This window comes from Pteropus medius, unplaced genomic scaffold (assembly GCF_902729225.1).
Source record: "Pteropus medius unplaced genomic scaffold, Ma_sr-lr_union100, whole genome shotgun sequence".
NCBI lineage: Eukaryota > Metazoa > Chordata > Mammalia > Chiroptera > Pteropodidae > Pteropus > Pteropus medius.
Window position 1 is genome coordinate 19,417,379 of NW_024342473.1, and position 27,912 is coordinate 19,445,290.

Here is a 27,912-nt window from a genome sequence, read left to right on the forward strand (position 1 = left end):
CTCATATAAATATTTGTTTTGAAGGAAGATTAGCATTAAGGAAGAAACAAAATATATCTGCCCTCAAGTTAAAGCTAAAGACTAAGTGCTTATTTTTACTTGACTGCTGGCCTACAGTTGTGTGCTTATTGCTGACTGGATCCTTTCCTATCAACACACCCAGCACTTCAAAAGACCCAACCATTCTGCCAAGATTTCTGCCTTCAAAGAGCTTTTGTTGCCATGGCAATCTTGTGTTCTCTGGAAACCCAGTCAGCTGACACCCTATGATACATACATGGGACAATGTTCAAACTCTGCCTGATTCCTCCTTGAGGCACAGGGTATATCCTGTCACAACAGTACCAATTTTTACTTGCTGTAATACAAGGTATCAACAGCATGTTACAGTTCATAGAGAACCAGGATTACTTGAAAATAAAAGCTGCATCCAGAAAGGGGGAGGGAGGATTGTGGTTGGGAACCCCTTTTCATATTATAAAGCAGATGTGTTAAAGAATGAAGGCCAATTAAATAAAACACTGAAAGATTTCTCCCTTTTCAAATATCTCAAAACACTTTCCTAAAAAATATTAAGTGAAGATAAAAGAAAAAGAAAAACAGTACAGGCATAGTACTATGTCTGGTTAATAATATCTCCTACTCTGACTGAAGATGTAACACCTTATCAAAACCAACAAAGTTAAATTCTGCCTAGAATTAAAGGGTTCCTTAGAAAGAAAGAGCAGAAACTCTGAAACCATTTCTATAGTATACTGTCAAAACTTTCAGAAAGAATATATCTGCTAATAAATGGCACGCATGGCAAAATTACAGCCAGAGTTTGAGGGTATGTTTCTAGATGTAAAATACTTCGGACCTAAAGAAATTGTTTTTCCATCTCTGTTCAACTTATACAGCCCCACATTCCTAAATCAAGTAAACTGTGTTTTCTATGTTCTAGTAGTCCTCAAGTTAGCAGCTAATACCATGACAATAAAATCCAAAAATCAAGTAATGTAAAAAAGCAAAAAGGGCAATGATCTAGGATTCTGAAAATAACCTCATTTTAAGACATATGTATTTCTAGAAAATGAAAGTTTCATAGTATTTAAATGCTGAATTCTTTTTTGCAATTAAAATCACTTCATTATAATTTCAAAAAATAATCCTATAGAGAGCAAAAAAAGGCCTTGACACATTGTTAAAAATTAAATATGCTTCAAAGAAACATTCACTTCAGGGAAAGTTCTAAAGTGTTTTTTTCCAATATACAGGCTATGAGCATTTAATTTTCCTATATAAACTTTGTCGAACAGTACACAGGCTCTTGTAAAGTCATTTAAATGCACACATATTAAGAAAGACAGTTCATTTCTACTTCATTAGTGGTTCTGAATTCCTGAAAATCAAGCTGTTCATATTATCATTCCAAATATTTAGTAGGAGTCCAGAGCTGAAAGAAATGTAAAGATGTCCAGTAGTTCCAAATTTGTATCAGAAAGTAACCTGAGAGATCAAATAACAACCTCCTCTTTTTTTCAAACTGAGGCCTAGGCGGGTTACATCATTAACTAAATTTTCTCCTGTTTGATACTGTTTTTTGTTTTTGTTTTAACATAATTACATTCTAGTCTCTCGTCATATATCTGGGATCTTTTCTTTAATACCAATAGAAATGTCTACTGCCTCCAAAGCTAATAGAGCAGCCTTCTTTCTTTAGAGGAAGCTAACATGAGTTAAAGGTCAGTGACCTTAAAGACAAAGACAAAAGAACAAAGAAAGTTGTTACAGACCTTTTATCTAATGCAAAAAAATCTGGAGTAGAGTTTAAACCACAGTGCCTATCTAGCATTTTGCAAAGCGCATCAACAAGGACCAAACTCACCACACATCAGATATGCAAATCAAATCATTTTCACACCTTACAAAATAGTAGAGACCAGCACTTTAAAAGCAGCTAAAATTAACTACTAAAGCTGTGGCTTTGAAAGTTGTTGTTTTTTCCTACCACAATCCACTGATAAATATATTTTTACATCACCACCTAGTGTACACAAATGTATATTTATATAACAAACTAAAATTTTATAGAAACAATCCTCTAGATGTATGTGATACATTCTCATAGCTTCTGTTCTCTCTCATTTCTTTATCACGCTGTGTGCAATCCCTAAAATGTTTTCTCAACCCACTAATGGGTAATGGCCTGCAGTTTAAAAATGATAGAAAGCATAAGTTATCTATTACCGATACAAAGCCTTAAGAAGAACAGTTTTCATAGGTATTTATTCCCTCAAATATTTAGTAACACATACTACGTGAGTACTATCTGTTTGACTGCACAGTGCTAGATATTATATTCTAAGATATTTGGATTGCTTATACAAATATAACTATATAGTCCTGTACTTATTTTAACAGGTTAGATATATAAGGAAGAAAAGACTGACCTGTGAACCCATTTATTTACTCATTAAGAATTTTTTCATAGGTATTTTTTCTAAAATGTCTACAAGAATCCAAAAGGTTTATATTTGTATTACAATTATTAATTATTATTACAATTATTTCTCTTCTATTAGATATACAGAACTACACTGACCATATCCATCTTTATTATCCTCATTTAGCAATACTTAGCATACAGTAGGCATTTATTTACTAAACTAATGGTTTTCTCTAATCTCAAAGATTAGTTTATATCTCAAAGAATTAGGATAAGGCACTAAAATAGCTTTAGGTTAACAAAAGTACTTTTGAATACAGCTATCAAAATACCACGAATATCAAAGCAAACCCCTGAAAGCCTGAATTTTGTTCCACACATTTGTAACACTTTTTAAATTATTTAAAATAGGACTACTGCCAAACAATTTAAACCGAATTCCATAATCCAGTTATTAATAAAACCACTACTAAAAAGAAATATATACTACTAGTTAGTAAATTTAACTTTATCATTTATTTTCTATAGCAGTGCATGTGTCCAACTCAAATTCTTTTGAGTATAAGCCAGAATACAAATAAATCACATATGTGACAAATGCACTTTCAAGCTTTACAACTCAGAGAGATAGTAATTTTATTTGTAAAAGATATGCACTATATTTTATAGCAGTTATTTAGATATTTCAGATTGTCATGTCAAAAATTTAAACATTCATCTTGCTATTTCTTTTTAAAACCAAAGTTAAATGAAACAGATGCCTCTGAACATCTTCTAATTCGATATTTGTGTGTACCATTACCAAAACATGACCTATTTTTAAACAATTTTATTAAATGGTAAACAATAAAAATAACCATTTTAATAATCATTTGATACTTGAATGTGAAATCTTTTTCTTAACAACTAAGTAAATTAAACAGCCAACTCAAAACGAGAAACTTAAATATTGGTTAAATTGTCTCCAATTTCTCAATTTACAATGATTAGAGACTCCTGGAAGAAAATGGCTTCCTTTGTGTGGAAAGTGTTTCCCCTATAAAGACTGGATTCTTGCTCCCATTTTTAAAGAATTCCGTTGGTTAACTAACAATCATAGCTCTTCAATAGTTCTCATCAAACCATTAGAGACTTTGCTATCGACATGAAATAGCTCTGACAGTCACTAAGGAAAGAGGAACACTATTTTTCACTAAGATTATAAGGCAGCTTGATTGTGCCATTCCACATCTCAAATGGTAGAGTGGCTGGAAATACAGTTTAAGTTTTCAGGATATAGGTCCATTTTACTTTCAGGGGTTATAACCTCTCTATGGAAACAATGGATACTCATAGGTTTGCAGCAAAAAGTAGTCTTTCATCCACGTATACCAAAGAAAATGCCAGACTCATAGTAAGTGCTCAAATATTTTTCTGAATAAACAAGTATTTAAACAGGCCTGGGAATATAAAGGGCTGGAATATTATCAATTGGAATAATCTCTGCCACAAGAAACAAACAAAAAATTTCAAAATAAGACATGACCAAACAATCCAGAGTAGTCTCACCCTGCTCTGGGAAGACAGCATAATACAGAGAAAAAGCACTTAAGTTGAAACCCATTCCAAATTTCACAATCTGCTAGATATGAAATATAAATTTGGTAACTCAAAACTAAAAAACTAGAATTCTTTGTGTAAATAGAAATACAGAAACCTAATTTAAACATAAACTTAATCACTATGTTTATGTTAAAAAAACATAAATCTAATTACAGTTTTTATGTAAGCTTTTGTTATGTACGTGAGCACACTGTATATAATACATGGCCTAATGCAGCACAAGCACAGTACAGCAGAACTTTATACAATGATGGAAATATCTATATTTGTACTCTCCAATATGGTATCCATTAGATACATGTGGCTATTAAATACTTAGAATGTGGCTAGTGCAACTGAGGAACTGAATTTTATTTTTTAAAACTAATTTAAATGTAAATAGGCTGAACTTAATTTCCAGAAAGATAAGAGTAATAGGGAGAAAGAGACTAGAAAACATTCTTGCCTGAAAAAAGCATAAAATGGAGAAAATGAATGACATATGATTAAGATACTGAACTACAAGCAACAAAGGACAGTGATATTTAGGAGGCAAGAACAAATTAGATGAGTCCTACAAATGGCCAAACTTTCTGACTTGAAAGTTTCCAGGCTGAGGTACAGGGAGGGGGAATGAAGATGAAGACTGACAGACTCAGTGAGCTGAGGACGTGGACATGAATCTCACAAGAGTGAGTAGGAGAGAGAACCAGAGAGCAGCACTGAGAACAAACAAATTCCTGCAGAGGGCTCCCTTTGAGTACTGTTCAGCACATGCATGTGAGGAAGCTACCTGAGGCCAGAGGAAGAACAACCCCAAAAGATAAAAGGTGCCAGGCACTCACAGAGGGCCAATAATAGTGTCTGTTCTCCTAGCACCCAGCCTGGAAAACTGCATGAGTCCTGTAGCACTGGCATAGTACACAAAACTGATTCCCTCAGGAGTGAGGAATATTCAATCCTAAACCGAGCATTGCTCTAGACCCACCTAAAGAATCTTAAAAAGCAAGACCAGAAAGAATCAAGCTGTTTCAAAGTAACTTAACTACATCCCAGAACAAAGATCAAGAATATTTTTGGTAATACAAAATTATACAGCACCCACAATGTAAAATTCACAATATCTAGAATGTAATAATAAAAAAAAAAAAATTACTAGGCACATAAAGTAGCAGAAAAGTAAAAACCATACAGAAGAAAAGAAAATCAATTAAATTCAACCAGAACTGACATAGATATAAGAATTAACAGACCAGGATATTAAATAAGTTATTATAAACTATTCCATATGTTCAAAGTTTAGAAATATAGAAGATACAAAGACACAAATCAAAATTCTAGAGATGAAAACTAAACACTTAAAAACATAAATAGACTTTAAGACAATTTAATGGAATGAATAAAAATAAAAGCAAGGATTTCAACTATATTTTTAAAAGGTAACAACTGTTTTGCCTTTTCAGGGTACTGTGAAATGGCCATTTCTGGAAATCATGAAACTGGACATTTTTTCTCACGCAGAGTCACAAACAAAATCTGGTTAGAATCAAGAGAAATCAAACAGAGAAAATCAGTTAACTTGAAGATAATCTGTATTCAAGCCTTATTGTCCATGTCTTATAGGTTATGATTTATCTAGGGAAAGAGTGGGACTTTTTGTGTTCTTACCATGGAAAAGTGTAAGCATTCTCTTCCCTCTAATGACATAGGAAGATAAGTGCATGTAGAACACAGAGAAGGTGAATGGGGTGGAAATGCTTATAATAGTAAAACATATTCATATTCTACAGAAGCCTTAAAAGCTGTTGTCACTTCTGTACTTTTGACTATGACTTCTGAGCTGATTTTGTCATAAACTTCAGCCCTCAGTTTCATTCTGAGGTGACTGCACCATTAAGAACAATGTTTTAACTTCCTCAACTTACACAAAATATCACTGGTATTTACTACTCCACTGGTATTTACTCCAGTTTGTCTTAATAGTCTCTTCTGGAGTGAAGGGATTTTAAAGAGTTATCTTATACAGATTGCCCTGAAGCTAGGAAACTTATACTGACTAAATTCTTCAAAGAAAGGAAGAAAACTTGCCCGGCAGATGAATTCTGATGTTTTGGAGTTACAGTAAGTTTTTCAGATCACTATGACACCAGAGCAACATTATTCAGACTTGTCTGTAGAGATTCAGAGAACAAACTTTAGCAATAAACAATACTTCAAATTGCTTTGTCATTTAGAAAGTATTTTCACATGCATGATCTCATTTAAGCCTCATGAAATCCTTGTGAATAGTGCTTACTTACCTCCACAGTGATAAATCACACAAAACCTTGACATCATCTCGGATGGCCCACTCCACCTCACACTACTAACTCAATTAAGATGAGGTTTTATCAATTTCACATCTGCATGCTCTCACTTGTATCCTTACCAGCTTTGCTCCATGCAAAGCTATCACTTAAACTGTGTATCTCACACCTCCAGGGCCATCATTTACAATGCAGTGTAACACCTGGCCAGACTTATGTGGTTGTCCTGGCTTCTTGAATGCGGCCCTCATCCAAGAACTCTGCCTCCACTCTTCCTATTACACATTTTCTATTAGCTGCATTTACCTTCCTACAAAGGGGGACACTTCTGATTTAAGCCATGATATACTAACTGAGACTGAATTTAATCTCCCACTGCAAATAATCAGAAAATTAGAAAATAATGTAAGACTAACTCCTGAAAAAAGGGAAACAAACTAAGTGAACTCTACCATCATCCTGGTCTCCTGATTAGAAGGAATCTGCAGATCATCGTGTAGGAAGGGGATGTCAAGCAGAGCAAAGCAGTACCACTGAGTTGAGGGGACAGAGATCAGAATTCTGAGAAGCAAAGGCAGCTGGATTTGTGGGGCAGAGATCCAGAGATCCAGAGATCCAAGGGAGAAAGCTATACATAGAAAGATCTCCAGAAATCTGCATGGGGTCCCCTTGAGTATGTTACTCAAGCATGTGTAAAACTCCACAAAAGCAGCCAAGAGATGACCAAGGAGTTTTAAGTTCAACAATTCCCAGAGCTCACACAGGACTGGGAGATGTTTTAAGTTGGAAGTAGAGTAGTGCATAAACACTGAAAAGTTGAGGCATTTAAGTAAAGGCCTCAGAAAGGTGATGCCTTAGTAACAGGGTAAACTACTCTTAACGTCAAAGTTACTCTAGACTCACCTTAAAAAAGCTTAAAAACAAGACTGAAGGGATTGAGTTGATCTCTAGTAACTTAATTTCCTGTCATAACAAAGTCCTACACTCTTTAAAAGAAGACAACAAAATACAAACACTCAATGTTAGATTCATAATGTCTAGAATCTAATCGAAATTTACCAGACATGTAAGGCACAACAATGTGACTCATAACCAGAAGAAAAATCTGTCAATAGAAACGGGCCTAAAATAAAAAGGTGATAATATTAGGCAAAGACTTGAAAGCAGCTATTACAAATTGCTCGATGATTTAAAGTGAAACAGGATCACCATAAGGAAAGATATAAGACCAAAAAAAAAAGGGACTTTCAGAAATAAAAGAAATTAGCTGAAATGAAAAATTTCCTGGATAGGATAAACAACAGATTAGATACTATAAAATAAAAGACCAGTAGCTTGAAGACGCAATAATAATAGAAACTATTAAAACTGAACTAGAAAGAAAAAGACTAAAAAAAAAAAAAGAAACTTAATAACCTGTAAGATAATATCGAGAGAATTAACATATGTGTAATTGGAGTCCTATAAGAAAAAACATGTGCCAATACAATGACCAATATGTTTTCAAATTTGATAAAACACTATAAACATACATATCAAACACATACATACACACGCAGGAATCTCATAATCAAATTACTAAAATCAAGAGAATTTTAAAAGCAGCCAGAGGGGACAAAAACATATTACACAGAAAGAAACAAAGATAAGAATTACTGAAAACTGGTCATGAGAAACAACGAAAGCCAAAAATACAATAGAGATCTTTAACTTGTCAAAAGAAAAAAGTTAATCTAAAATTCCATATCCAGAAAAAATAGCCTTCAAAAATAAAGGCAAAATAAACCTTTTCAGACCGGCAAAAGTAAAAAGAATTCATTGTCCACAGTTCTGCACTATAAGAAATTTCAGACAGAAAGAAAATAAGATGAGATAGAAACTTGGATATATATAATGGAATGAAGAATAATGGAAATAGAAAATATGTGGATAAATATAAACTCTCTTTTAAGACCAAAAAAAGAGAAAAAACACAATTACCAATATCAAAAGGGAAAGATGAAACATGATTACATAACTTTTCACAATAAAAAGCTAATGGAATACTATGAATAATTTTAGGCCAATAAACTTAATAACAAATAAAATGGAAAGAATCCTTGAAAGACACAAATTACAAAAACTTATTCATGAAGAAATAAAAAATCTGAGTAGCTTTAAATCAACTAAAACAATTGAATTCACAATTTAAAACCTTTTAAAGAAAATACTAGGCCTAGAATGCCTCATTGATGAATTCTTTTACATACCTAAGAAAGACAAATCGTGATTTCCACACAAATACTCTCAAAAACAAGAGAATAAAGGAACATTTCCTAATTCATTTGATGAGGCCAGCATGATCCTGATGCCAGAACCAAAACAGACAGTACCAAAGAAAAAGAAAAAAACTACAGATCAATATTCATCCTAAATATAGACATAGAAAGTCCTTACAAAATACTAACAAATTAAATTCAGTACTATAAAAATAATATATCATGACCAAGTAGAATTCATTCCAAGAGCAAGGTTTAACATTCAAAAATCAATCAATGCTATTCACTATATGGAAAGAAGGAAGAAATCCATCTGATGATCTCAATTGGATTCAAAAAAGCATTTGACAAAATTTCAATGCATTCATGATTTTTTTTTAAAAAAAAGGAAACTAGGATTACAAATGTATTTCTGCAACCTTGTAAAGGACATCTACCAAAACCTACACTTTAAATATTTAATGGTTAAAAACTGAATGCTTTTCTCCCAAACTTGAGAACAAGTAAAAGATATTCACTCTCACCACTACTATATAACATTATTTATTTACTATGATAGCTGGTATCCTAAGTCATAAAAGATAGACAGATTAGAATGGAAAAAATATATCAGTCTTAATGTGCAGGGAACCTGACTGTATAATATCAAATCCTAAGGCATCCATTAAAAAAAAAAGTTATTACATCTAATAAGTGAATTTAATTTAACAAAGTCACAGGACACAAAGTTAATATAGAAAAATCAACTGTAGTTCTATTCAACAGCAACAAATAATTGGAAAAAAATTACATACCATGTATAACAGAATTAAACAACATAAAACACTTATGGATAAATTAAACAAAATATGCACAAGACCTCTATACTGAAACTGCAAAAAAATGCCAAGGAAGATTTACAGATGTGAATGAGTAGAGATTCACCATGTTCATATATTGGAAAATTCAATATTGTTAAGCTGTCAATATTAATATATCAAATGGAAGAATTAACCCCTTCCTCTGAGTAACTTTATTTACCAGTGTTTACTCAGACTTTATCATATTCTTTTCTCTATATCCCACAGTATTTTGCAGTTAATGTAACTCAATAAATAGTGTTTACTGAATTTAATGGACTTGGAAACTTCACTGTCCCCACGGTAGGAAACCTCACCAAAAAACAATATTGTAAGAAAATACTTTGTGCACTAAAAATTACCAATGCCAGAAATACCGCCAATCTTTCCTCTCTGGCTCACAGCAAGTAGAATTTCTAAAGAAGGCAAGATTTTTCACTGCCTATATCCAGGTTTACCAAAATGCAGAAGAAAATACAAAAAATAAAAAGCTACCAAGCGATTTTTCTTTTTTTTTAATTATCTTGCCTCAGAAGCATAGTAATCAAAGCTCAACATTTAAAGCAATGACAAGACAAGAGATCTCATCCACAATTTATTTCTTTGGATAAATATTATCATTCTCTCAACTGAAAATGAAACTGACAACCCATTTCTAGAGCCTTTTCAATCTTGATCACATAATTTTGTTTTCCTGTTTATACATTTGAGAGTGTATTTACAAAATGTTTCCACAGGATTCGCCTCTGCAAGAGACAAGATAAAGTCTTCAGTTTAACTCACCTTTGGCTACAGTGTGGCCTATGAAGAAAATAAGTCCTTATAGCACAATATATAATACAGTTCAATAAGATGAAGTTTAGTTTTTTTTTAACACATCACTAAATGAACTTTCAAGTTTCACATGTTTCTACAAAGTAATGGTTCATTATCTTCAGAGAAAAAACAAGTGGAGAACTGAAACTTCATATTCATAAATTTGAAACGCACACACTCCAGAGGTTCTAAACTGGAACCAGGTTGGCTGCTTAACAATTAAGTAGCAATTTGTTAAATTCTGATTCTTAGGTTCTGCCCCAGATCCATGCAATCAGCATATCTTGGGTGCAGAATCCAGGAATAGATATTTGTTAAAAGCTCCTCAGATGATGCTATTACATCGTTGAGCACATTTTAACATGAATTACTTCACCAAATTTTGATATTAAATAACTATATTTCATAACAGGATATTAGACAACTGCCCATGAGACTTTTTTTTTTTTAACAATCTGAATAAGTAGCTACTACTACAAAATTGTATGGGTCAGCTTTGAAATCTAATTCTGCCACTTAGCAGCTGTGTTACTCAAACCACCTGAAGCCTATTTCCTCATTTGCAAAAATGTGAGTAAAACTAAATCTGCCTCAGATTTATTATGAAAATTATGTTAAATAATTCATGTAAAAGTGTGCCCTACACACAGTGCCTATACAGAAAGAACTAAATCTTATTGAATGCTTCCTATTACAATAAAACTCATTTCAGAGTTTGTTTTCTCAAAGGGAGAACAATTAAGTTGGTCAAAGTGGAATCTTAAGACTGCCAACAAATGCTAACGTTTTGGGGTTTTTTTAGCTTCATTAAGTCATGTGTATTGTACAAATATGTCACTTTCTATAACAGGTCAAATCTTTCCACATATTTTAGAAAATCAAATATTCTACTAAAATCAATATAGGCTCAAGAACATCCTTTACATCCCCTACACTCCCTCTTTTGTTAAATTTGAAAAGGTTAAGTTGAAGAACTATGGTTCTCTACTGTTTAAAAAAAAAAAAAAAGCTACTCATCGTTTACATATGAAAAACTCTAAGAAACAAAGTCAATCTCTACAAAGGGAGTGGGAATGGGAAATAGAAATAAATGACCAGAACTTTAGTTTTCCACCAAATACCTTTCTAAACTGTTCAGATTATTTTAGCTTTGGCTTGTATTTTTATAGTTTTTCAAAAGTAGTTACTAAAATATACCATTTACATATAGGCTTTCTAAATTAATTTAAAATTTAACACTTTCCTCCCATGTCACCTAGGAAATTAGTGAAAACAAATAAAAATATTACACTTCCTCTGGAAATAATACTTTCATACCTAAACAGACAACTTCATTAGAATAGCAACAAATCTTTAAAATAAGAAAGAATTACAGGGAAATATAAAATCAACCACTTTATTTTACAAATCTGAAGACTCACTTTGGATTTTGCCTGAACATTTTTATACCATTTATTTATACCTAAACCAGTTGAGCCAAACCAAAATATTTGTTATTAGTCCATTACCACAGCAACTTGTTCATCTTACATCAGAGCACTAAACAAATGCTAAAAACAGTTTCCCAAGACTATTTTTACATTGGAGTACATTGCTTATGACACATTCCTCTAAACCAAGACAGTAGTTGAAAACCTCAAATTATAGGACATTGGATATCAAGTATAGGACGCTGGATATCAAGAAAATATTTTCCTACCACAACCTAATCTGAAGATTATTTTTAATACAAAAAGTTCTATAATCAGGAACTCTTTAAACATTAATGAGATAGTCAATGAAAACAGTTAGATTATTATTAAATGTTAACAAAAGCTCCTTTTTTTCTGAACTTTCTTGCTATTCAGTTAACATCTTCACCAAAAAAAAGTGTCATTTATAGTTTTGAAATGTTTACAAACACAGCTTTGTTTCACAGAATTCAAAAATACAAAGCCCCCATTCAAATAGTAAAAATACCAATTATCTCATTTTAGACTCACTGAATACACGCAAACCTGCTTCTTTCACAGAGAGCAAATGGACACTTTCAGAGAACTAAAAATCAACCTTAAGTCTATAAAGGTGGCATCTCAGAAATCTGCAGGTTTTACAAACAATGAAAGTTACTACTTGAAATAAAAACCATTCCATCAGACTACACAAAATATATCCTACAAAGTTAAGCTATATGAGAACTGAGACATATAAAAGTAGTCTAGCAGCCAATAGCTCAAATAAAGTGGCCTTAAGTAAGTGAGAAACTTACAATGGAGAATTTTTGTTGAGGTAGGTGAGAATTTTTATGATCTTTATCATCCAGATCATATCTCAAGCTTGATACAGTCCTAGGTCTGTCTCTCCTAACAAAACTCCTTAACCTTCAATAAATGTTTCTCTTGAAACAAGATTTTTCCAAATTCCACATAGGAAGGTAACATTTAAGCTCCAAATTACATCAGAGTGGTAAACTCAATTCCTAGTTAGATAGATGATTAATGGATGGACGGACGGATGGACAGAGAGACCATAAATTACATAGATAGATGGATGGATGGATGAGTGGATGGTAAAATGGATGGATGGGTGATAGACACATGATGAGACAGAGACAGACAGACACAGTTGTCAAAGACATCACATCTAGATCTGTAGCCTAACTTCAAAATAGAAAGCCAACAAATATTTTCTACAGTCAACAAAAGTAGCTTTGGCCCAAATTCTCAAACTGAAGATGATTTAGAAGCATTAAGTGAATTGACCTTCCTCACAAATTAGGCAGGTGAATGGACTCAGTTCCATTAAATAAGATCATCTTTTTCTGCTCTTATGGATGTTTCCCCACATCTATTCTAATGCTAGATCATTACAACCTCTCTTCCATGGTTCAACGCAATTGGCAAAAGTCCATGTTGTTTTAGGAAAAGTATCGCTTGCAAGGTTTTGGCCCTCTACTGATTTTCAGACTGTGGTAAACTGGTTCCTATGGTCCTTATACAACTGAGTTCCTCCATCCAATGAATCCCAGAATCAGACAAGCTATTCTTCCCACAATCTGACATTACTAAAGAACAAAAGTGACAAAAGCCTGTGAAAAAAAAACTCTATGAAAGTATCACTTCTCTTTGCTTTTCAGAGCCAGGCTGGCTGTGGTTCGGTAGAGGCAGTTGTGTTCATATACAATCTCAACAGGTTTACCACTTGGCCACTTCTTGCTCAACCCTGATGTTTAAATGTGGGGTCTTGGATGAGCTAAGATCTTTTTGGAATAACAGAACAGGTAAAATGTATTTATTCTAATAAATGAGCACCTCAGGACTCCAGTTAGTTAATCTACACAAGCTCAGTGCTTCCTTAAAGCCTCACTTATGTAAGCTGATGCTAGAAAAGAAAAATGCAATTTAGTAACTTTAATCTGGGAAATTTAATTTAAGGAGTTTAATCTTTCTACCAACCTATCAAATATCCCTAAATCTAAAAATAGTCAATCACCAGGTGTTTACTGACCTCAAAGTAGGGTACATTGAAGAAAAACAAGTATAAAACACTATCTTTGCTTTCTGGGAGCTTATAATATGGCTAATATATATACAATTTTTTAAAAGATGGAAGTAGTTTAAAGAATTTTAGGGTTACAAAGAACTCAGAAGTCAGAGTACAACTCCTACAAACATAAATCTTTTGTCCAATAATCATCAGAAGTAGGCTTCAGTCTTCTTTTAAACTTCTAAGATTAGACTCACAAAGCTGTCTAGGTACAACTGATTGGATTCAAAATCTACTAGCCATAACTGCCATACTAATCTTAGCTTTGCCTTCAGGGGCAAAAAAAGAACCCATACTTTCCTTCACCTAAGAGTCCTTAAAGGATTTGAAGGAGGCTTTTTACAAAATTATGACCTGAAATAGCTAGAAAAGATTTCATAAAGAAATGAGGGTTCAAATGGCACAACAACGCCAAGACAGTATCCCAGTTTGGGAGAAAAGAGTAACTAGAGGCAGAAGGTCAGGTAAGGAGACCACTGCAATGGAATCATACAATTCACACTGGGAAGCAGTGAGCGTAAAATGGAATAACCCAAATTTCCATCAGACTATGAAAGAACTTAAATGCCAAGGTGAGACTTTTGATTGTTTTGATAGCTGATAGGGAACAAATGTAGACTATAAGACATCACAGGAGGAAGATGTTTTAAAAATATGAGGATTGTGTTAGGGACTAAATGTCTGTATCCCCAAAAAATTCACCCACTGAAGCTAGTATCTGGAGGTGAGGCCTTTGGGAGGTAACCAGGGTAGAGTTAATGAGGTCATCAGAGTGGGGCCCTTGTGATGGGATTAGTGCCCTTATAAAAAGAGAGGCCAGAGTTCTCTCTCCCTCTACCTCCACTAACTCACACACTGAGGAAAGGCTATGGGAGAACACAGCAAGAAGGCAGCCACCATCCACAAGCCAGCAAGAGTCAGAACCAGAACCTGACCATGCTGGTACCTTGATATCTGACTTTCAGCCTCCAGAACTGTTAGAAAATAAATTGTTATTGTTTAAGCCCCTAATCTGCGGTATTTACTATGGCAGCCTGAGCAGACCAAGATAGATTAAAAGAGAGAGCAACGGGTAGCAAGGAGACCAAGTAAGGACACTATTGCAATGTTCAGTCGTGTAGTAACAGATTACAAAGGTGGCAGCAGGAATGCAGAAGTCAATTACCTCTGCAAGAAAAATATGCTACTTCACCTAGCCCCAAGGTTCTTAGAAGTTATATTCAGGAACCTTTGCTCTCCATCCCCAAAGTCTTTAGTTTTGCTGTTTCACCTATCATCTACTCTCATATCATTGCAATTTAATACAAATCTTTCAAGAAAGCATTAGGAGTTATTACAATGGGAAACCCAAAGACTAAAGGCCCCAAAACTTTCTCAGCTCCAGTCAAGTGACTGCCAAATTATCCTATAACCCATCTTACCCAAACCCACTCATTGTCTTATCCTGAGGAACAATCAGCAAATGGCTCCTATGGAGCCCACGAGGCCCCAGGCCTCCATCAAAGCTACCCCATTTGCTGATTTCCTTCTTTAATATAAAGGAAAGATTTCAACAATAAAATCCCATAAGCACATAGTCAAGAAAACCTTTTATTTCCAAATAAAAGGTGTGCCAGGTGTTTTATATACCCAGATAAACACACTAAATGGAAAAGGGCAGTACTGGGAACTGGGGGAGCCCTCATCTTCTCTAATCACAAAGAACCCTGGAACAGTAGCATCAACAGACAGCCCCGAACCCTGACACCCTGTCATTTATGGGTGAGACTAAATCAGCCCTCCCTGTTTGAAGAACAGGCATAAAGCAGACGGGACTTCCACTTACATTTCCCAACCTCAACACTGCACCCTCTCACCCTCGGGAGTATACCAAGGCCACCACATCCTGTACTTTTAAATCTTTAAAAGGTTGACTTATCAACATTAAAATTTTGTTCAGATTACTGCCCATCAGGCAAAAGCAGACTAGCCTAAGAACTATTCAGCTATTGCACCTACTTAAGCCTGGGGTTAACCTTGTCACTACAACAGATGCTCAACCAGCATTTAAAAAAACCAAACTGAGAATAAAGGACTCAAGGGTACTAATTTGGGGGCTCTATGGTTTGGGATATAATTAACGGAGTTTTAACAAAGAATATGTGTGAGAATTTCTTTTACTTTATTGCTTTAACTTCCCCATCTACCAAAAAAAAAAAAACTCACCTGAAGAATTCTAAGATTTTGAGGATTACCTACTCTAAGTTCCTTAGGCTATCATCCTTCTCTGTCACCTGATTTAATCTTCAAAAACTAATTGTTATGTATGTAACTGAAATGTATTAGTTTTGCATGAAGAGTCACTCTCTCCATATATACCTTGAGCTTAGAATCCCTTCGAGAGCTGCTATGCCACTAACACAGTAACACAATTAATATTCATGCAGAACCACAAACCTCCATATTTTAGAATTTCCTTAAAAATTACTTAACTTGATCACTATCACAAACCCTTAAGGCAGTATTTTTCTTCTCATTTTAGGGATAAGATAAACAAGACTCAAAGAAGTTAACATACAGCCCTAGGATCAAAAATCTAGTAAATGGTATAGCCAATACTGAATCAAAACTCTGTGACTCCAAACCCTTCCTCTGGTAAACAAACCATTCTCCAATAAAAAAGTGCATTAGTAGGACCTCTCTCATACCTACATATGCTCTTCAATATAATGAAAGCCCAGTCTAAATAAATGAAAATGGACTAATCAGCACCCTCTCAATATTATAGAAGTTAACATAACATTTTTTATTTTATATTTAATGCACTGAAAGTTCTCTATCCAAACTTTAATTTTAACATTAAAATCTCTTTTGTATGTTTGATAATATTTTTAAACTACCCTTGGAATAACTATTTTCCATCTGCTTTTACTTCCCTTTTAACAAAACAAACACTAAATCTTTGAAAAGGGGAAATGAAAATAAAGAATTTTCCACACTATGAAGCAACCATTCTTTTCTATGGCCTCAACTAAATAATAGATGTGAATATTCCAATATTTTACATCTATCAAATTTCATCTTCTTCCCAAGGCACAAAGTCTGACAAAGCTGAAAAGAAAAGACCCCACACGAAAAGAATTCTACTCTCCTAAAGACATGTTAGATTATAGCTGCTTATATTTAATATCTGGCAATACTAAAAAAAAGAGAATTTTTATTATTCTGTTTTCTTTTTTAAAAAAATAAATCTTGAAGCACTTTCTTTTGGAGAATATCAACATTACACCACTTAAGCCTCTTTCTTGTTACAACAAATTTTAAAGATTAGAAACATTAAATTCCTCAAGGCAAACCATGCCCTGGTGTAGATTGGTATCAGTGCAGGTGCAACTACAACTGATCAGTTTGCTGCTTATGAGGAGCAATAAGAAACCACAAAGAAATGTATATCACTCTTGATTTTCTTATTTCCTCTGTAAAATGAACAGTTACCAACTTCCTATAAGAATTATGAAGTAAATAACATATGAGTAAATATTTATGAAGTACTTTTTTCATTATTGATTTTTTTAAAGAATAAGACACCTCCCCCTTACCCAACCATTCACTGGGCAAAGTCCTGCTTCTATACAACTAATTCAGCACGCCTCCAGAATCTGTTCATTGTGGCACTACCCTTTAAGCTTGACAAAAGAGGTTATATAACTGTGAAGGCAAGAGAGACCTGGCTGTATGGCCTTTTTTGTGTTCCTACAGCAGAGCATCTCAGACTCTTACAAATTTAAGTGGACTTAATTTTTCAACATTGTATCATGGTTCTTGAGACAGTAACAATGGGAACAGTACAGGGAACAAGGTTGCAAGGCAACCTGAAAAGTCTCTGGCCAACTATTGCCTGCCTCTCAAAACAGATACACAACAAACTAGTCTATTACACACTCACTTCATTGCTACTTTCATAGTTTATATTAAATAGTACTGGGACTAAGCCAATGAATGACAGGCTCCTGAGGAAATTTTCATACACTCATGAAAAACAATTTGTTTTAATGAAGATCCCTTAAATAAATATATTGCAGCAATAAACATCACACTACTAATCTATGAAAACTTTTAACAGATATAAAAGGAGAGACTAAAAATACCAAAGACTTGTTTTGTTGTCTGTTCTCTACAAAACCATATCTTAGCTTCTTTTCTTCATGAAGATAACTTGGTAGGATTTTTTTCTCTGTTTGCTCTTAGGCAGCAGTTAAAATTGGGAATGGTCAGGATTGAGGCTTCTTTTTGGACGTAATCATAGTTTTATGTGTGTATGCGAATTGTTATCATTTGGTGCCTTGTATGTATGTATGTACATGTGTATAAATATATCTCCTGTTAGCACATTGAAAATTTCCTTGCAAACTGACCAGGGAAATATCAGTGCATTCTTTGGCCTAAAAGATGAAAAAGGCTGTCTCTCCTCAAAACAGAAATCAATTTCCTAAGCCAATGTACTGAACCAATGTACTGAACGAACTAATCAAAGGACAAAGATCAGCCTGAAAAGCCTATATTCTAAGAAGAATTTTCTTTATTTTAACAATTCCACCACAATTTTTTTCTGTATTTAAAGTAACAAAGCCTCCAATACAGACTTTTAGTCCAAAGAACTACATGAGTTGAAAACAATACCTGGGAGACACACAAAAGAGGGAAGTCTATAATACTTTATCAGAAATCCATGGGACCAGGTGGGTTTTAAAATTGTTTTTCGTATTTTAGAAAGAAATATAGACTACTATATACTATATGTTAAAAACCACTCCCCCAGCACCTGGTAACCACACAATAACTAGGAAAATAGAGAATGTCAATGGCCTCCCTTCAGAAGAGACCAGATTTTGCCACAGAAATAATTTATGCTGAATTCAAAGGAAAAGTGTGGATTCAGACCTTTTATGAATTCGAAAGTATAGATCAGGCATTGTGGATCTTTGGCAGATAAAAGGTAGTCTTGACATATAACAAACGATGCTATCACCTAGAACAAAAAGAACTAGGTGATGCTTAGATAAGAAACAGGTAGGATATTTAGTATAGTTTTGAAAATGCTCAAATTACTTGCCTACTTGGCAAACTGTAAGTTACCACCAAGAGATTCAATATGAAACAACTGTCCCCTTTAACTTTATTCCAAATTGGGACCAACATTGGAAAACATTTTCCAAAACCTTAGGCATGTCAACGCCAAGCAGATAAGTGAGGGGCCTCTAATAGATGACAAAGTCAGCTGGATGCATACAGTAGGGCTTCCAAACTGCGAAAACCTAAGAGGACCTGCTAACTCAGGAGAACTCAGATTTTCACTCCTGGTCTATGAGTCCCAATCAAACTCAGATTCTCTAACTAACTTGTCACCAATTCATGCTTCTGCCATAAATTCAAAGTAAGCCTAGAAATTTTTCCTCTCTAGTGGCACAGCAAACCTTCTAATTATCTCCAACAACCTGAAAACAACATATGTCTCCAGGACTGAGAAGCTTGATGACTTTAATTCCTTCCAAGCAGAGATCCCTGCAGTATCCCACCACTATTCACAATGTGCAGAGAGCAGCAGCATATTTATTCATTGATTGGAGTTACATGATCATATTAAGTTCAACCTGCGTTCCCTACATTAATCACCAATGAAGTGGTGGAATAGTAATCATGAATTGACTCTACTCATTTTAAAGCCTCACAATGGCTCACTGACAAAACCACCAGAATAAAATAAACCAATAACTTTTGAGAAGGGCTGCATCCAGAGAGACTTCCTTGGGTAACTGGAATAATCTTTCAAATTCAAAGAACTCCCTCAGTTCAAATTCAGATACTTTCCTACTACCTAAAACAAATAACAAAATGACGTCTTGGGCCAACTTTCTCAATTTTTAATAACCAAAAATATTGTAAGACATGGTAATGGTTGTTTTTAAAAAGTAAAATTTTCTGTCCTGTACCTTATCTCAAATCATTTTATGATTTTATTTTGAAGGTTTCATCCCTGAGTCACTTACCCAATGCAATAAAAATTAGTAACCAAACCCTAATCTGTTTTCATTTCCGTGTGATCTTTAAAAGTGATCTTTAAGTCCCCAATCAGCTTATAGCAGCTTGGTTAACGCACCATGGTCTTTCTGAGAGCACATTTTAAACATGAAACAAACAAACAAAAAAAGCTTTCTCTCTAAAAAATATGTTTTCTTCTCAAGTCATGGGTATATTAAGAAATTACAGGATGGTCTAGCTGGAAACAGAAAACAGGTTCAAACGACAATCACATTACTAACAAATCTCTGCTTTGGTTTATAGAATAACAACAATTTCCTCCCTATCAAAACCATTTTCCCCTTAATGTAATGATCCCTTTTCACAGACTTCTGTGGAAGCAAGAAAAGATCCAGGAATAGATAAAGACAGCTAAAGAATATGCTTTAGAGCTGGGCTTCTTATTAAGGAAAGGATAGTATAGGCCTGCATCCCACTCCACTCTGGCCCTTAACCCCAAAGATACAAAGCAAAACAGGAGGAAGGCAATGCCTTAAGCTAAACATAATGCGACTTACTAGAACTTCAGTTTTATTCAATGATTAATTAAAACATTTATATTACAACAAATATGTTTGTCCTAGGAAGCAGAAAGTAAAATACACATGAATTTTTAAGATTTCTTCTGCTCACTTGCAATGTGTTGCTTCAGGCTACCAGGGGAGTTTATGTTCCCTCTCTGCCATTAAAAAAAAAAAAAAGTGAAGCAGCTCTACCCTAGAGATGCTTAACATTCTCTCCAACCTGTCTCCCAGCTATTTTATCCTCTCAGGTCACGTAATTCTTATTTCATTTATTTACTGAGACGACACTTCATTCCAAAAAGAGTTTCAAGTAGCTGGAGAGAGAATATGAAGAAAATACTACATCCAAGTGGTGATACTGAAGCACAGAAGAGGATTTCCAAAAAGTGTATACATTTCTGCTCACTATTCTGCATTAGACAATATCTAGTCTACAAAATAACAGTACTGAGAAGAAATCAACTACAAAAATAAAACATAAAGTTCTTAGGTACCTGATGACCTTTCAGAACTACTCTTCTGCCTGATTTATTTTTAGACTTTTAACAATACATAAAATTTTGTGACACTAAAAAGCAACTTTGATATGTTGCCCTCCTTATTTCCTCACCACCAGGAAACATCTTGTTTTATCCAAAGTAAAACGAGATAATGCTTGTAAATTGCTTAGTATAGTACCCAGTATATTATAATAATTCAATAAACACTGACTATAAAAGTGGTTCTGTTACTATTAATAATAAATATTACCATTAGTATTACTTAAGAGGCCACATTAATAATGGCAGCTACCAATTTTGAAGCAGCTATGTGACAAGCAATATATAATTTTATTTGATCCTCCCAAGGATTCTGAAGGTAGGCATTATCATCTACTTTTCACAAAGGAGAAAAATATGTTCAGATCATTTAAATGACTTGCCTAGGGTCATCTAGGTAGTAAATCTCAAAGCACTGATTCCAATCCAGTTGTCTGACTCCTAAGCCCAGTTCTTGCCAGTACACTACACTGTCTCTCTTATTAAAGTCAAGAATTCAAGGGCTCTCTCACTGATCTGACTCCAGTTAGATTCCACTCCATTTCAATAAACACAGGTCAAAGAATGACAGGAATTCCTCCAGTCACCATACAACTCATTTATACATAAATCTGCACGAAATGCCATCATATACTCCATTCATAGAATAATAATAATCTGTATATGTACATTAAATCATCAACCGAAGTCACTATTATTATACCTCTAACTCCACCATTAGCATCAATCCTTGGCCTGATAATTTATCTCCCTCTGAGTTCATTTCCCCAAGGGTATTCATTCACTCACTTAGCTTTAATTATAACTTGCAGACACAAAAAACAAAATCTACATCCCCTATCCAAAGAAAATCCAAGTGTGGATAACAGCATAGTATATAGAAAATGGTGTTCACTATGACATTTTTTATAATAATAAAAAGCAAATTAACAAAATCCCTAAATGTCACACAGTAAGAGAACTGATTTGATAAGCTATGCTATATCCATCCATTCCATGTAATATACAATTTTAAACCAAGTTTATAAAGAATCTTTAAGAATGTGAGAAAATCCTTATAAATCAAGTGAAATTTGAAAAAGCAAAAGATAAAATGAAACCATCATTAAGCTCTTAACTTTGCAAATATATAACTAACAGGAAAAAAAACCTAAAAGGAAATAAATTTTCTCTAGATAGTGAAATAATGGGTGGGTTTTTTCCCCCTTGTTGGTTTTCTGTTTTCCAATTTTCAATTACTATATATTAATTTTATAGGCAGAAAAGAGCTGTTTGGTTTTTTTCTTAACCAACATCTTTAACTCATCTCCCTGGACTCTTTGCTCATAAATCCTCAAGTTAGCCAGGAAAGTCCTAAGTCCCATGGATTTCAAAATGCTCAAAACAATTCAGCGTCTTTATTTCCTCCAGACTACCATCCTCCAATTACGCCACAACTATAACCATTAAGTCATTTCTCTTAGCTACCGAAATTCAATGCTTCAAATTCTGTCAATCCTTTTCTTCTGGTATTTTTCTTTCCTACTTCCTATACTAATACTAGGTCCAAATCTTCACTAGCTCATACCTAGATTAGCACAACAACCCCCGGAATAAATGCCTTCCTCATCCTACTGCCTCACCACTAACAATTCATTCTGCCACAGCTCAATATGTGCCAGGCACTGTTCTTGGAGATTTATCTGTATTAACTCAGTCAACATTCACAACAACTCTATGAAGGCAGCTACTATTACTAGTCTTATTTTACAGATTAAGAGAAGCACTGAGATGTTAAGTAATTTACCCAAGATCATCCTGCTATTAAGTGGCAATTACTGGATTTGAACCTATGCAGTCTGGCTCCAAATAATAGTATGTAAACATGAACTCCTCCAGGAGTGCAAGAGTGGTAATCAATAAAAAGCAACTTCTCTTGCCCTGAATGGTACAGGCCCTTGGTGCAAGCCAAATTCCCATTTAAGGGTCTCTTTTCAGGCTATTCCACACCTAGGAGGCCAGTTCTTTCCTTATTCATTTTCCATATCACCTTCAAACGTCAACTCTAAATTCAGTATCTCTGAGTTTTCCTTAGGCCTGTTCTCTGACTTCTCAGCAGATCCTTATTCTCATGGACTCAATTTAAACAATATTAATGTGCAGTTGGTGACACTTTATGTTACAGAAGTTTATCTATCTTATAACTTTACATTTTATCTTCCTAACTACATAATGAAATGATTCTACTTTTTTTTGGTCTATGTCCATTTCCCACCCTCCCAAAAGCTACAAGAACAGCAGGCTGCACAAAGTAGGTACTAAATAAATATGCAGCTAACTGTTAAATCTGAAATAAATATGGCTCAACTATTTAACAAAGCAGAAAGTCATTCATTAGTCTTTTGAACTGATATATTTAAATATTTGTTTTCTCATTTTATTCCATAAATGCAAAAAGCATATTCAAGTGAGAGCCAGAAGCAATCCTATTATTTTTTTAAAAGATATCCCACACACTGTCCAAAAACAGCCCTTTTTTTTTTTATTTAGGAGACCCTTTCTAATAATATTACTTTACTCTTCTATGACAAGAGTTATCCAAGTCTTTAACAACACTAAATGACATTCCAGGCATGATTATCAACTGTTCGAGAAGAGAAGACTATTTGGCTTTTAATAAGAAATTATTCTAGATGACTCCATTAAATCTAAAGAGTGAAAACAACTGTGTTTATATTTAAGGTTCCACATCTTCATCTTTATCTTCCTATTCCAAGAGAATTACTTAAAAACTCTAAGAAAATGATACACCAAAGGATAGCCTAAAAGACAGAAAGTTGAACTTGTGTTTAAATTGTTAATGAAAACGGATAAAAATAATAATTATATGTATGCCACACTGTACATAATAAACAAGACTCTAAAATAATGTAATCCAACCAAATTGTTTTTCAAATCCATTTTAATAAGCCAATAACTACTTAAAGAAACTGTTCTGAAAACTACATAATAGTTATAATCTTGTCTCTAATTTTTGTTTTCCAAGTTTGTATTTTCACATACAGCTTTTCTCTAAGATGCCTTTGCTACTAAACTTTTACCTTAAATGAGCCACTTAACAGCAGACAATATTTATCCTAAAATATTATACTTTCTATCACATGCCCATTGACTCTGTTAGCCACACTATTCATCACCACAGCTTGCTGAAAGCAAATGTCTAAGATGTTTCAGTTACTCAAATAACACCACTAAATTTGAACAAGTGTGTATTACTACACATTATAGTTATTATAAACTTCAACACTAATAGGTACACAATATGAACCACACCCTACTCTTGACCTTAAAATACCTTAAGTGAAAAGGCCAAACCTGGTTTCCACTCTATTTTAAATTGCCATTCCTACTAATACTACTATTAAAAAACATATTGGTAAAATTGTCTTCTCTTTCTTGATTTCTCTGATATTTTCAAATAATGGTACTGCAATTTGAAAAGCCTACTTCACGTTCAATATAATTTAATAATCTTACCATAGATTTTTGAAAAATTACTTTAGAAGTTGATGCAATTATAAAAGGGAAACACCAGGAATCCCTGTAGTGATGGAATTGTTTTTTGTATCTTGACTGTATCACTGTCAATAACCTAGGTGTAATATTGTACTATTGCTTTGCAAGATATTACCATTGTGGGAAACTTAGTAAAGTGCACATGGCATCTCTTTATTGTTTCTTACAAATGCATAGGAATCTACAATTACCTCGAAACAAAAAATTTAATTAAAAAAAAATACTTAAGAGCAATTTAATGAGAATTTATTTTTCTGGCCCTACAGTAACATTCTCAAGAAGCCTCTATGTACATATGAAAAACTTCTCCACCCCAAAATTGATCAGTAACTAAAGAATAAAAAATTATATACCTTTTAAAATTTAAGAGCTAGAAAATAGTTCTTAGAATTATTTCTAAAAATCTTGGGCAAGAAGCAATCTATAGTTTCAAAAGTCTGATTTGAATAAGGAAATGTAAAGTTTTACTTGCTAATTAAAATAACTTTCTAGATAGAAATATCAGACAGACAAACTCAATATATACAGATGGCTCACAAAACAAATATATCTCACTCCCTCCCAACATCTCTTATTACTTGGATTCAAAAACTAACAAAGGAAAATTTTCAGATAGCACATAATCATTTAAACTACTAAAAATTAAATACAATTTAGTTCTACACACTCAAACCCTGAAGTTGGAGGGGACAGTGTATTTAATCACCTAAACTATTTCCATTTTGTCAATCCTTTCAACAAGCTTTCCTCTTATACACTGCTGTAACACAATGCTTCACCTTTAACTCCTACAGAAAGAAACACTTCTCTCAAGCTCCCTGTAAGAACACTTCACAGACTCTATCATACCAAGTAGACAAATTCAGTCTTATCACGCAAAGAAAATTAACACCCGATGAAGTAGTGGCATTATAACAGACTCAAGACAAATAAGTATATTAAATACACATTCATCTTTTCCACGTTGATTTTTGATGAAGTGTCTGCTATCATACAAGTTTTGCTTTAAGAATAAGATTTTAAAAATAATATCATGTACTCTAGCATATGTTTTTAGTTTAAAAAATTCTAAAAGTGTTATATATTATTCCTCAAAAGAAATCCCACTGTGAAATTAAATCATCCTCAAAAAAGACAAATAATCAAGAAAGGAAATTATACTGTACAATTACAGTTTTCATGAGGTAAAAGGCTTGGGGTTTTACAAATGTTACTCCAAAGACAAGAAAAGTCTAATCTTTAAGTCAGCTCTTCAGAAAGAAAGTCAGGTCTTTAGATCCTTATATGCTGCAAATAAACAGGCATTAGGATGTATTACATATGCTTTGATATCAAGACAAGATTATTCAAATATCGATAAAATATATAAATTAAATAGTACTGCTATACCAATTTCCTTCAGACATTTCCTTTAAGATAAGAAATGGCTATAGAAAAACCGTATCTACCAGTAAGTATATGGACTTTGAGATAAAATAATCACATGCCATTTTCCCTTCTCCAAAATTAAATCCATTCACTAATTGAAGGTCACAGCTTTTTTTTAATTATTTTTTTCCTGAATTTCAAACAAACCACACAGATAACTATTACTATGGCCACTGAATACAGGTGTTTAAATTCAAACTTTTAATGGATAATTAACAAGTCTAACAGTTTTAAAACTAAAAATTTCCAACTCCAAAGAATCAAATATTATGACTACTTGTACAACAAAGGAAAATAATTTTTTTCATCGTATGATACAAGCTACAGAAAGGCCCCACAACTGCTCCAATGCCATGTTTGTAATACACACCAAGTTCACACATACTTTTTAATTTCACCTTCTTAATTTTAAAGTGAAAAAAATTAATTGCCCTTATTCTAAAAAACAGAAAGCATTTCTAACAATAAGTTTCTGAAGTCGTTGTCCTTGGTATCAATGAGTGTCAATTAAATATATTTTCCACAATTCAAGCTGGAACAGCCTGAAATAAGATATCACTATTCATTTAGTGAAATATACTAAGTATCTACTATGTATTAGACAAAGTAAATTTGAAAGCTCCTAAGAATTATTAGTTTCAAAAACTGAGATGTACTCAAAACAGTAGTAAAGAAAGGGAATATAGCCCTCTTCTACATTAATAACTTCCTCCCCTCCCCCAAAAGTGACAATTTTCAAATGATTGCCAGTAAAAGGAAGGAGGTGGGAGAAGAGTTGAGGTTTGGTTGACATTTTAAGATATTCTCTGGATTAAGGATAACATTAGCTTTAGGATATTTACAATCCAAAGTGCTTTTTTTTTTACTTAATTTGAAATGTTAAACGACATGCTATTATTTTCTCTATAAGCTACAACTTTATCATTAAAAATGAATTTTAGTAAATTAAGTTAGTGCATGATTTTTTTAAACATTTTTTTATATATAAAGTGGTATAAAGTGGTAAAATTATTATTAATTTAACCTTCTGACGTTGTGCTCTCACAGTATCTTAAGAAATCAATTATCATTTTACTAGGGGAAATAAAAGTACCAGCCAAAGAGGAATTACTGAGTTTCAATCCAGATGACACTCTGGTTTTCTTAAGATGATACTGTCATGGCTTTAGTTTTTTTCTGGTTTTCCTTTTTTTTAATTGTGTCTCTCAGCACTCAGAATAAAATTAAGTTAGACAGAAAATTATAGTTTTTGTACACTAGAGTGGACCTTGCTTCTGGAATGTTTATTTTTTTAAATCATGAGTTTAAATAAGTTAGAAAAAATGCATACTTAAGAAATATGGGATAATAGAGCACAGTAGTTACAAATATACAAGTAAATTTAAAGAAAACAGCACTAGTGTAGGAATAGGAATCTAATTTAACTTACTCTAAACATTATCCTAATGTACTCAATGTAAGAGAATTCAGTCATCCAATAGGTGTCATTTGAAAATATATCCAACTCCTATTCATTTATTTTTAACTTTTATTCCATTAACATTTTTAAATAACTCTACAAAATTTTTAATTTGCTATAGACGTCTAAGAAAATGGCCATTTTTAAAAATTAACATCTTACTAATTATTGCTTGACTCAATTCCCTTTTCACGTGCATATATTAAATATTATTTTACCAATTCCTTAGAACCCCAGCTTTAATAATGCTAATGGGCTGAAAATTCAAAAAAATTTTAAAATACATATTTAAATAAATATTAGAAAATAAAAGACCATACATGGACCATAAATAATTTTCTTCTAGTACTTTTCTAAATGTACTCAAACATGACAATTTCAAATTTAAAAATTCATAGAAAAGAATTAAATAATTTTAAATCCATATCGAAATTCTTATAGAAATATCAATGAATCTCAGAGCAGCAGCCCACATTTGGGGCTTGTTTTTATTTACGATTTTAACTGAACATGAATAATAATATAAAAAAAGATATTAATACACTTTATATTTTTCTAATAAAACATCAAAATATAAGTTTTTGATTTTAGGCATCA

At 33.2% G+C, this 27,912-nt stretch overlaps 1 protein-coding gene and 1 long non-coding RNA gene across 6 annotated transcripts in view; both read right to left on the reverse strand.

Moving 5' to 3' along the window:
- Window positions 1-27,912, reverse strand: part of TCF12 (transcription factor 12) — a 292,841-nt gene that overhangs the window by 262,466 nt on the left and 2,463 nt on the right. The window lies entirely within an intron of this gene.
- LOC120604601 (uncharacterized) overlaps window positions 1-27,912 on the reverse strand; it is a 29,177-nt gene extending 1,265 nt beyond the window's left edge. The window contains exon 1 of the long non-coding RNA XR_005653383.1: window positions 1-27,912. This is a non-coding gene — a long non-coding RNA (uncharacterized LOC120604601).